Source organism: Zeugodacus cucurbitae, chromosome 4 (assembly GCF_028554725.1).
Source record: "Zeugodacus cucurbitae isolate PBARC_wt_2022May chromosome 4, idZeuCucr1.2, whole genome shotgun sequence".
NCBI classification, from domain to species: Eukaryota; Metazoa; Arthropoda; class Insecta; order Diptera; family Tephritidae; genus Zeugodacus; species Zeugodacus cucurbitae.
In genome coordinates, this window is record NC_071669.1 from 4,618,022 (window position 1) to 4,629,454 (window position 11,433).

Consider the following 11,433-nt stretch of genomic DNA (forward strand, 5'->3'; position numbering starts at 1 on the left):
CACTTCAGCAATATTTTCAGAAATTATTAAGGATATTTCTGCTACTATAAAAACAAGGCTTGAAATTTCACTGACAAAATAGCAGATATTCTCAAACACTTTACGTTTTTGGTCCAATGTACTACCAAAGTAAATACAAATTCATTCAAGATTTCATCCAGTTTGTTTTCCGATAATTTTCAGTCGTATTAATATTTAGACAGAAAAACGAACATTAGATTCCAACTCAGATTTGATTAAAAAGCGTATCTTCCCATACCGGGAATCGAACCCGGGCCTTCCGGGTGAGAGCCGGATATCCTAACCACTAGACAATATGGGATTTTGAAAAGTCGTCTTGAGCATCTGATGAGTATTTTGAAATTGATGTTTTTTATTAGAATTTTTCGACAAAAAAGTAATTTGTCTTTAAAGACTAAGGCAAAAATAGCTTCGAATCGCTACCACATCCACTGTATCCTTTCAATCTGGTCCCAGCGACTGCTTCTTGTTTACAAAACTGAATAAAATCTTCACGGAGAAGAAATTTAGAAACAGTAATTTGATAATCACCGATACTAATAATTATTTTGATGAAAATACTACAAATATTTTGTCGAAAGCATTATTTACATATATTTTTGGAAAATCGCTAAAAATTAGGTTTTATTCTCGATAGCTACTATAGTGAAAACTAAAATAGATATTTGCTAAAAAAAAGTCTAAAAAATATGTTATATTGATTATTTAGAATCCCCCACCATTGAAATACGAAAGTGAAATATACAGTCTTCATTCAGAACCCCCCACCATTGAAATACGAAAGTAAAATATACACTCTTCATTCAGGATTTTTATTAACGCAGTATAATTTCCGTTGATTTCTTCGATTTCATATTAAGAGAGTTTAGTTTTTAAGTTTATTATTAGATTCAAGCTCAAATTCGATTAAAAGTAATTCTTCCCATACCGGGAATCGAACCCGGGCCTTCCGGGTGAGAGCCGGATATCCTAACCACTAGACAATATGGGACTTTTAGTGGAGCACTGTTGTTTGTCAGTATTTTCTACTGAATACTAGTATGAATACTACAGTCATAACTGAGAAAAGTAATCTAAAATTGGGTATTTTGGAAATTTATAGATGTCTAGAATCTATACTCTAGATATTCACTGATTTCATATAAAGTGGTCAAACCAAAGCTAGGTTGAAAAATGTCTTTCAACATACATATACTATATATTATATACATTCATAGGTATATAAATACAGTCCCATATGTTACTTTTGCACTCAACAACAGCCAAGGTACATATATATATATTTAATATTTACATATTCTTTCATGCGATCTCCAAACTCTTCCATGATGCCCTGCCCAAAAGTTACATATGAAAGTGTACGCATTGTCATTGAGTTTTAATTTTATTTGGCCACCGATTTTTTCCCATAAATATAACATATAAATACCATGTAAATATGTATATATACATATGTAGAAAGCCAGTTAAATGAAAATGTTGTATTTAAAAAAAAAAATCACTCGATTATAATTTTTATTTTGACTATTTTTTTCGTAGCAGAATTTATGCCTGTTTTAAAATAAAAAACAAACAAACAAAAAAACTAAATATTCCGCAATATTATATGTTATACGTACATGTATTTGCCATACACATGCCATAGGTGCGAAAATGGTGTGTGTGCATATGTATAGGTGTGTGTAAGAGTGTGAGCGAGAGAGCATTACGCATGTAATAGCGGAAAAAATTGAACTTTACATATGTACACAAGCATTTTATACGCAATATTACACGCACATATACATCTATATGTATTTATGTAGATATATTTGTATAAAAAATAGATAAAATAAATCCTTGAAAACTGCATTTGTCCAGCGACACACAGGTTTTCGCAACAAAATGCCCAAAAAACTTTTAATTTAAACTGTAATGGAATGCAGGATGGAGGCTGTTAATGCTTTTATATTTTTATATATGTGTGAGCTTCAATGCAACATACTCACGTGTGTGTGTGTGTGTCGAATGCGTGGATATACGCAATTTTTTAAATAAGGATGTATGAATTGACAACATCGGCAGTTGCGCGGCGGCTGTGCTTGTTTTTTGCTGTATTTTTGTACAAGTGCAGGATGTCGCAAGGATGCGGTAGTGAATGGTGAATTGGTGGGCTTTTCGAATACACATAAAAATATTTTAATTGTACGTACATATGTATAAGTGATATAACTGTACATTTAACCCTTCAGTGACGAGAAAATAATTTCAGCTTTTTTTGAGCAACGTTAATAGTGTGTTGAGCTTTCAAACTTCGGTGATATGTGATCATATTTTAAGTTAAAGTGTGTATTTTTTCCTAAGGAAGTCAATATGAAAAAGATCATAAGGGTTCCGAACACCAAGCAAGCTTAAAAAAATTTAGAAATAGTTGAAATAAATTACTTCAATAATAGATATTTAAAAAAAAAAATCAACCCAAAAAGCTTAAAATCTAAAAAGCTCAAAAAGCTTAAAAGCTTTATACAGTTTTTGAACACAATAAAAAATTCCTCAAAAATTAAAATTAAATGCAGGTTATAAAACAAATTCAATATGCCCAAAAAGCTAAAAAGCTTTTAAAGCTTTAAAATATTTTTTAACATAATTAATAATTCCCCAAAAATGCATTTTTAACATAATAAATAATTCCTCAAAAATTAAAATTAAATGCAGGTTATAAAACAAATTCAATGCCTAAAAAGCTTAAAAGCTCGAAAAAGCTCACAAAGCTTTCTAAATTTTTTGAACATCAGTAATAATTCCCCAAACATGCAGACTAAATTGAAGTTAAAATACAATTTCCAAAAAGTTTCAAAGCTCAGAAAAGCTTTTCACATTATTTTGGACATAATAAATAATTTTCCAAATATTAAAACAAAATATAAGTTTAAATACAAATTCAATATGCTTAACTCAAAAAAAGTTTAATTAATAATTCCCCAAATTTTAGATAGAACACAAGTTAAAATATCGATTCAATATGCCCAGAAAGCTAAAAAGCTCAGAAAAGCTTTTACGCCTCTGTAAATTTTGTTAACATAATTAAGAATTTCCCAAAAATTAAAATAAATTGCAGGTTATAATACAAATTCAATATGACCAAAAAGTTCAAAAAAGCTTTAAAAATATGTTATTTTTATTTTTTTTTTAACATAAATAATAATTTCCGAAAATTTTAAATTAAATGATAGTTAAAATAAAAATTCAATATGCCCAAAAAGCTTAAAGCTTGAAAAAAAATTTTAACATTTTTTTTAAATAATTAATAATTTCTCAAAAATTAAAGTAAAATGCAGATTAAAACACAAATTCAATATGCCCAAAAAGCTTAAAAGCTTTTAAAGCTTTCTACAATATTTTAACATAATTAATAATTTCCCAAAAATTAAAATAAAATGTAGATTAAAATAAAAATTCAATATGCCCAAAAAGCTTAAAAGCTCAAAAAAGCTTTGAAAGCTTTCAAATTTTTTTTTACATAATTAATAATATCCCAAAAATTAAAATGAAATGCAAGTTAAAATACAAATTCAATATGCACAAAAAGCTTAAAAGCCCAAAAAAGCTTTTAAAGCTTTCTACATTTTTAGTTTAACCTAATTACTTATTCCCCAAAATTTCAGATAAAATACAAGTTAAATACAAATTCAATAATATCAAAAAGCTTAAATGCTCAAAAAGCTTTTCAAAAGCTTAATAATTTTTTTTTTTAATAATTCATAATCTTTCATAATTTTATATAAAATGCAAGCAAAAATAAAAATACGTAGCTCACATTTTTGTCATGCAAGGGTTAATCTCCGCAACAGCACAATTTCACTTTGCATATTATTTTGCGTGCACAAAAAAATGCCACCCACCCAATTTTAATGCGCTTGCTATTGTTTGTTGGTTGTCATGTTAAATTTTATTTTTAATTTTACACAAATTTTTTATGTTTACACACACACACAGACACACGCACGCAATTGTATGTGATGGCTTTAAATTTCCGCATTTCGTTTTTTGTGCCAGTGAACCACAGCGACATGCAGCAGGAATAAAATAAAATATGTAAAGCGTGAAAAAAGCATTCGCCCGTTTGCTGTTGCGCGTTGCTTGGTTTGGGTAATTTTCGTGGTCGGCAACGGTCATGCGCGCTGCAACCGCAATATGCGCTGCCGTTGCTGGCTGCTGACCACCGCCGACCAACTAGCGTTCGCACTGGGCGCCACGCACTGCATGCTGTCCTTCACTCTGTCTCTCCTCTGCTCTTCTGCTTACATATGTGAACATCAAGCTTTTCCGGCCTCTTTTCAATGTGCGTCGTCAATTGTGTCCGCTGTGGCTTTGTGCGCTTGCAACGCGCTGTCTGTTTGTAGATTTCGTGTTTTGTGATTTTTTGTTTTTCGAATGTTTTTGGTTGGTTCCTTTCAGCTTATTTTAATTCTTCTTTTGTTATAATTTAATAAAATATTCAATTAAAAAATTATTGTTGCTATACTGCATGCTTTGGTGTTGACAGTACATTCTTCATTGGCCAGCTTTGATTGCATTTTGAACGGCTGCAAGCATTACCTTTGTAGACATATGGTTGGCTTCACAATGACTTCATTAGAGCTTCGGCGAGTGCATTTCGTTTCATTAGCCAATGGACCAATGGACAGGACTTAAAATTAACAAATTTTTTTATCTCGCGTCCGTTAACTTCTTCAAATATCGCACCAGAGTCCCAAAAATTTTAAAATTTTCAATCTAGACAATATGGGATTTTGATAAATCAGCTTGAAGAAGTGATGAGTATTTCGAAATTCATGTTTTTTGTCGAAAATTTCGACACATATTTAATTTATATTAGAAAACAAAATCAGAAAATTGTTCGAATCGCTTCCACTTCCAACTTATTCTCTCATTCCGCCACCAACGATTCAGATCTCAATAAAATTCGCGCTGGTTTGAAATTTAAGGTCGTTAAGGAGGTACACACCGATACTATTAATTATTCTGAAAAAAAAGATACTATTAATTATTCTGAAAAAAAATTCTCCAAAAATTATATCGAAAATTTGGAAAATCACTGAAAAATCGTGTATTGCCCCAGATATCAATTATAGTGAAAAATAAAATAAAATTTTATAAAACCTTTGCTAAGTGAGAATACATAATATTGTAGGTTGGTATAGATTACGAATCTCTATCTTCAATTATTATTTTTTTATTTTTTGGTCCAATAAAACACGAAAGTGAAATATACACCATTTACTCAGGATATTTTTTCCAAATTTTTTTATCGATTTAATATTTAGAAAGCTTAGACTATAATTAGATTCAAACTCAAACTCGATTAAAAAGCTATTCTTCCCATACCGGGAATCGAACCCGGGCCTTCCGGGTGAGAGCCGGATATCCTAACCACTAGACAATATGGGACTTTTAGTGGAGGACTGTCATTCGTTAGTATTAACTACTTTACGATGTATACTCTGCTAATTGTTTTTAGAAATTTTGAAAAAAAATTGATATTAAAAGTATAAAAAATATATAAAATTAATAAAAAATTGTTGTCAGAATTTGGTTCGCTACTTTATTCGGAAAATTTTTAAATTAAGAAACCGTACGAGGAGGAACTTCTAAGTGTATAAATGTATATTATAATCCGTATTTGCATTTGTATTAAGATATTTCGAATGCTATTTGTATATAATCTAATTATATGAAAGATTTTGTTTTAAAATTCTATAATTTCAAGGAGTTTCCGAATTTAAAAAGTTGTCCTTCCCATACCGGGAATCGAACCCGGGCCTTCCGGGTGAGAGCCGGATATCCTAACCACTAGACAATATGGGACTTATATAAGTACTTTGCAGAAACTTGTATATTAAGAGATGAAAAAACCGGAAATGAAGTAAATTAAAAATAATTTTTTTGAAAATATTTTTTTAGGTATTTTCAAATCAAAAATTGTATAAGATTTCTCAACACGTGTGAAACTCATTTTAGCCAAAGAAGTTCATATTTTATTTATAGGAATTTATGCATTTCCATTACAGCAAAAAGCGTGCTTTTACTTTGCCGAACCACCGGAAATTGCATTTCAAATTAAAATAATCGAAAAACCGCAAATGCACGACAGTACGCCTTTACCATACCGTTATTAAAATACGCATTTCCGCTTGCACAAACACACACACACACAGCAACTGAGTGCATTTTAAGTGCCATAGCGACTGGCGGTATACCTGTGCACCCCTAAATTCAACGATAGACCTGCCTGGACGCACTTTTTATGCGAGTGCACAAAAATTCATTAAAATTTTAAACGGTAAAAATAAAGCGAACATTAAAAATTCCAATCATTGTGGTTTAAGTGCGAGTGCACTCTTACGTACGCCCGCCGCCGCCATACATCAGTGTGCACTTACCACCGCACGAGTACAATAAATACGATTATAATTGCATATTCGGTTGCAATTGAATTTCGCTGGGCTTTCAACAGGCAAATATGCGCTGCACTGGACGTCAAGTCCATTACCAAGGCACACACAACATACAGACCAAACAGCCCCCAGTTTAACTCGAACGAACTTCATGTAAGTACTTGCTTAACAGTTACATGCGGCCCATCAATAACGGTCAATCCGTTGTGGAGTATTGTGCTGCTGATGGGACTTTTGTAAGCTGTCAGTTGGGAGACAGACGATTACAGGAGTGGAGGTGAAGTCTTATGACATCTGTCAGTATTGAAGACTTTTGAAGAAGTTGAGTAATTTTTGATTGAGAAGTGAGAGTTTGAGATTCAAAACTTCACGATTTTTCCATTTCCATTTAGAACGATATTTTGAATTTTTTATAGAATAAAATGAATTAAGTAGAATATATGAAAAAGTATTAAAACTACATCTCAAAATTTTCATTCAAAAATAAAAAACATCTAATAAAAAATTTAGTCTTCCCATACCGGGAATCGAACCCGGGCCTTCCGGGTGAGAGCCGGATATCCTAACCACTAGACAATATGGGACTTATATAAATAATAAATCGTTGCTGCAAGACTTGCTACTTGCTATATAATATATATGTTCGACACTGCCAAGCAGTTATCGCCACCGCAGACCACTTCTCATACAGGCGTGATTCATTCTCCTCTACACACGCTCATCTGTCTGTCCGCCGGCCGGCCGGCATAGCGCCTCTTCATATAGCAACAATAGACGAATGTGTTTAATTGAAAACACAAAAGCGCGCATTTATGGCGTCCGAACTGAATGGCGGAGAGCAAAATATAACAACGAGTGTAACCGATAAGCAAAAACAATGCAGAGACACTTCTTGACTGTATGGAGCTCAAGACGGATGCTGTTCTAAAACTAAAGATAATGATTTTAATGGCAAATAAGACCGCGAATACTTGAAGATCAGAAGATTTTATATTCGGATCTCAGCAGTACAGCAGTCGGCTATAACCGGCTAAACGGTTGCAACGCCAATCACATCTCAGCAGTACACTTGAAAGAGCCTTATGTATTAGAGAGGACCATGGGGTACCTGTGATAAATTCTAAACTAAACTGAAAAAACTAAAACTCCGGCCTTATTTGACTAATAGAAGGCAGAGGTCTTGCGAACTCCTGAAGGAAGTGGGATGCCGTCGAATTATACCCTATCGAAAGTCCAACTTTTATCGTTTGAAGTTTTTTGTACTGCCAAAGATGTAACTACCAGGAATACAATCGAGTTTAGTCTAATGATCTAAAATTAGTTTGAGTAAGGTTCGAGAAGTTGTTGTTCTACTCAGGTTCGAAGGCTTTCGGTAGAAGATAGATATTTGAAGGGATCTCCATTTAGATGCCTAAAAGATTTGAAAGTTTCCAAATTATATTCGGATCTCTGAAGTACACTCGAAATGGTCTTTCCTAGTAGAGAGTACCATGGAGGACCTATGAATAGGCGTTGTTTTCTGGTGGACGAAGTGATGTTTGATCAGCTAATCGACTAATACCCAAATTTTATTTGTCTGCAGGCAGACGGCGGTCTTGCGAGCTCCTAGAAGTAGCAAAACCACAGATCCTGGAAAAAGGTATGATGTACTACTATTCCTTTGGAACTGAAACAGCGAGGCCTCGCGTAAGCTCGTAGCTCAACTTCAACAGCTGTCGAGAAGTGGATACTAACGAATTATACCCTTTCGAAAGTCCAAATCTTTCTTGTTGAAGAGTTTTTTATTTCGTCAAATATGTTACCACCAGGAACCCTATAGAGTTCAATCTAATGATCTAAAATTACTCGAGAAAAGCTTAACAAATGTAGTAGTTTGAGTAGGGTTCGAGAAGTTATTGTTACATACAGCATTTGAAGGAGAATCTGTACAGATTCCTATAAGATTTTAAAGGTTTTTTCTGGCACTTCTCAGCTTGGATGGAATGGAACTATGTATGGTGTCTTTTTCTTTGTTTTCATACAAAAATAAATGAAAATTGTGATTCTGAGTAGTCTAGGCCCGGACGTCAAGTATAAGTACTTCTCAATGAGACTAGTAATACATTCCTAAAACAACTTTTTCTAACAGCGATCCCGCTTCTTACTCGCAATGCCAGTTATTTGGTTGGTGTTGATTAAAAACTTGTAGCGTCCTCTACTATTCTGTCGGTTATACGAGTTTGACACATTTGAGAACTCTGCGAGCAAACAAATCAATCAATTAACAATCAACTAATCCTTGACGCGCTTCTAAAACACATCCATCAAAATAAAATCTCTACCGTGCAATAACCTGTCTGGCTGGCCATCTTCGGCGCATACAACACAACAACTTCTAATACAAAATTGTTGCCACACACACGGACACACATGTGGCAACACTGTTATGCTGCATTTTCGAGCTGCCGGCAGCTTTTAATAGCCAGTTTGTCTATGAAATCCCGCCAATCCCCATTTGCAGCTTACAAAACAGATAAAAATGTCTGTCTGTATGTATTCGGCTATGCATTTACATATGAACCAGCAGCCAGTTTGGCTTGTAGTCGCATTTGGCGGCATCATTGGGATTATAATTAATATTGATAAATGGCCGCATTTGACTGCACGCTTGAGTGAATAGATGATCGACGGACTGTAGTGAGTGACTTGAATGAATGACTGACTTGAAAAGAGTGGTGACCAATTGCATGACAGCAAGCTGAATGACTGGGCAAAGTGACTGACTGACTGGCCGGCTGACTGACAGACTGCTACACTTTTTTCAGCTTTATGCCGATAGATAAAAATGCCGCTATTAATGATTGTTGTTGTTATTGTAACATATATTTCATGTAAATCTCAGAAAGCTAGCTAGGTGTGTTGCCACTAAAAATCACTCATCAACAGTTGAAAATCGGTATGAGTTGACATCAACAGGATATGCACATGGTCAGTTGTGGCACAAATGCATTTCTGTCTATATGTATTCATATTTGTTGCAACTTCACTTCAGTTATGCATTTGCCATGGCAGAGAATGTAATTAAACGTCGACGGTGGTGGTAAAAGCTACCGCTGCAGTCCGTTGCTGTCAATGTGGAAATTTGTGTTGCTCTATTTCTGTGAGTGGCGATAAAATTGATATCCTTTACTGTTTATTCTTTTACGTTTATAGATACTTTTTTAATGTTGTTTATATACATATATGTATATATTTATACGATGCAGAGCAGTGTGTATGCCACGTAGAAGTTGCACAGGTGCGTTACAACCCTGTGGTGAATGTCACTAGTTATAATTCTATGAACAACTAGTTTGGACTGGAGACGCAACTAATCCGCCACCTCTCTTTTTAAATTCTATCTGTTCATAGAAGAAACTGGAAGTTTTCACTCATGTTCATGACATAAGAGTTGTCGTTTTTCAAAATTTGTTCGAAATTAAACTAGTTTCAAACTAGTTCAAAAGGGTTACATAAATAACTAGTTCAATATATATTTCAAGTAATTATTTAAAAATAGATTTTATTGAGGTCCTTTGCATTTTTTTTTTTTTTTGAAAATTGTGATTTGTCATCTTAACGGTACTTTTTTTACTAAAGAAGCTTTCAAAAAATTACTGCTTTCCAAACTAGTACGAATTTAATCTGAAAATCCGGTATTTTTCATTATTTGTCTAATGCTCAACTGTTTTTCAAATTGTGATCCAAATGATACTAGTCTCAAACTAGTTCAAAACGGTCTCATAACTAACTAGTTCCTTATATATTCTCAGGATCATTCTAAAAATGTATTTTATGTAAGTTCACCACATTTTCATCGAAAAAATTGTGATTTGAAGACAACGGTACTTTTTTCTGAAGGAAAATTCTAAAACTGTATGTTTTCCAGACTAGTCCAATTTTAGCATAAAAAATTTGATATTTTTAATAGTAGTTTAATCTTCTACTAATATTATTTTTTAATTTTTATAGTAAGACTACTTTCAAACTAGTTCAAAATGGACACAAAACTAACCAGTTAAAAATATATACTCAGGATAATTTTAAAAATATATTTTACTTACGTTCGTAGTTTTTTTATTGAAAAGAAAAAGTGTTTTTGGATAAAACGGTATTTTTTTCTGAAGCAACTTCAAAAATTGTATGTCTTCCCAGACTAGTCCAATTTTAGTATAGAAATTACGGTATTTTTCAGTGTTGGTATAATGTTCTACTGATGTTGTAATGCAAGTTTTTATTTTATTTTTTTTCAAAAGTATACTAGTTACAGACTAGTTCAAAATGATCAGAAAACTAACTAGTTCAATACATATGTATGTATATTCAGGATATTTTTAAAACTATTTTTTAATTACATTCACAGTCTTTTTATGGAAAAAAAGTTATTTTGGACTTAACGGTACCTTTTTCTGAAGAAGCTTTCAAAAATCTTCAAAATATTTATGACTTTCCGGACTAGTCCAAGCTTTACATAGAAAATACGGTATTTTCAGTATTGTTTTATTGTTCTACTAATCTTTTTTTTCAGATTTTGTACAAAATTAAATTAGTTTCAAAGTAGTCCAGAACGGATAAGTTACAAACTAGTTCAAAAGTGACCCAAAACTAACTAGTTCAATACATATATTCAGGATATTTTTAAAAATATATTTTACTTACGTTCGCAGTCCCTTTATTGAAAATAAAAATTTATTTTGGACTTAACGGTTCCTTTTTCTGAAGAAGCTTTCAAAATTAAAAAAAATAATTAATGACTTTCCGGACTAGTCCAAGTTTAACATAGCAAATACGGTATTTTCAATATTGTTTTAATCTTCTACTAATTTTATTTTGCAGAATTTGATCGAAATTAAATTAGTTTCAAACTAGTTCAAAACGGACCAGTAACTAACTGGTTCAAAAGTGCTACATAATTAACTAGTTAAATATATTTTCTCAGCAACCAAATTAAAATTGA

At 32.6% G+C, this 11,433-nt stretch overlaps 5 non-coding genes across 5 annotated transcripts; all 5 read right to left on the reverse strand.

The window, feature by feature from the left end:
• Positions 1-250: 250 nt before the first annotated feature.
• Positions 251-322, reverse strand: Trnae-cuc (transfer RNA glutamic acid (anticodon CUC)). Its single transcript has one exon. It is a non-coding gene; the product is annotated as a tRNA-Glu (tRNA).
• A 618-nt stretch (positions 323-940) lies between these two features.
• Positions 941-1,012, reverse strand: Trnae-cuc (transfer RNA glutamic acid (anticodon CUC)). Its single transcript has one exon. It is a non-coding gene; the product is annotated as a tRNA-Glu (tRNA).
• Positions 1,013-5,379: 4,367 nt separating this feature from the next.
• Trnae-cuc (transfer RNA glutamic acid (anticodon CUC)) lies at positions 5,380-5,451 on the reverse strand. The gene has a single exon. It is a non-coding gene; the product is annotated as a tRNA-Glu (tRNA).
• A 345-nt stretch (positions 5,452-5,796) lies between these two features.
• On the reverse strand, positions 5,797-5,868 carry Trnae-cuc (transfer RNA glutamic acid (anticodon CUC)). Its single transcript has one exon. It is a non-coding gene; the product is annotated as a tRNA-Glu (tRNA).
• A 1,102-nt stretch (positions 5,869-6,970) lies between these two features.
• On the reverse strand, positions 6,971-7,042 carry Trnae-cuc (transfer RNA glutamic acid (anticodon CUC)). Its single transcript has one exon. It is a non-coding gene; the product is annotated as a tRNA-Glu (tRNA).
• Positions 7,043-11,433: the final 4,391 nt, after the last annotated feature.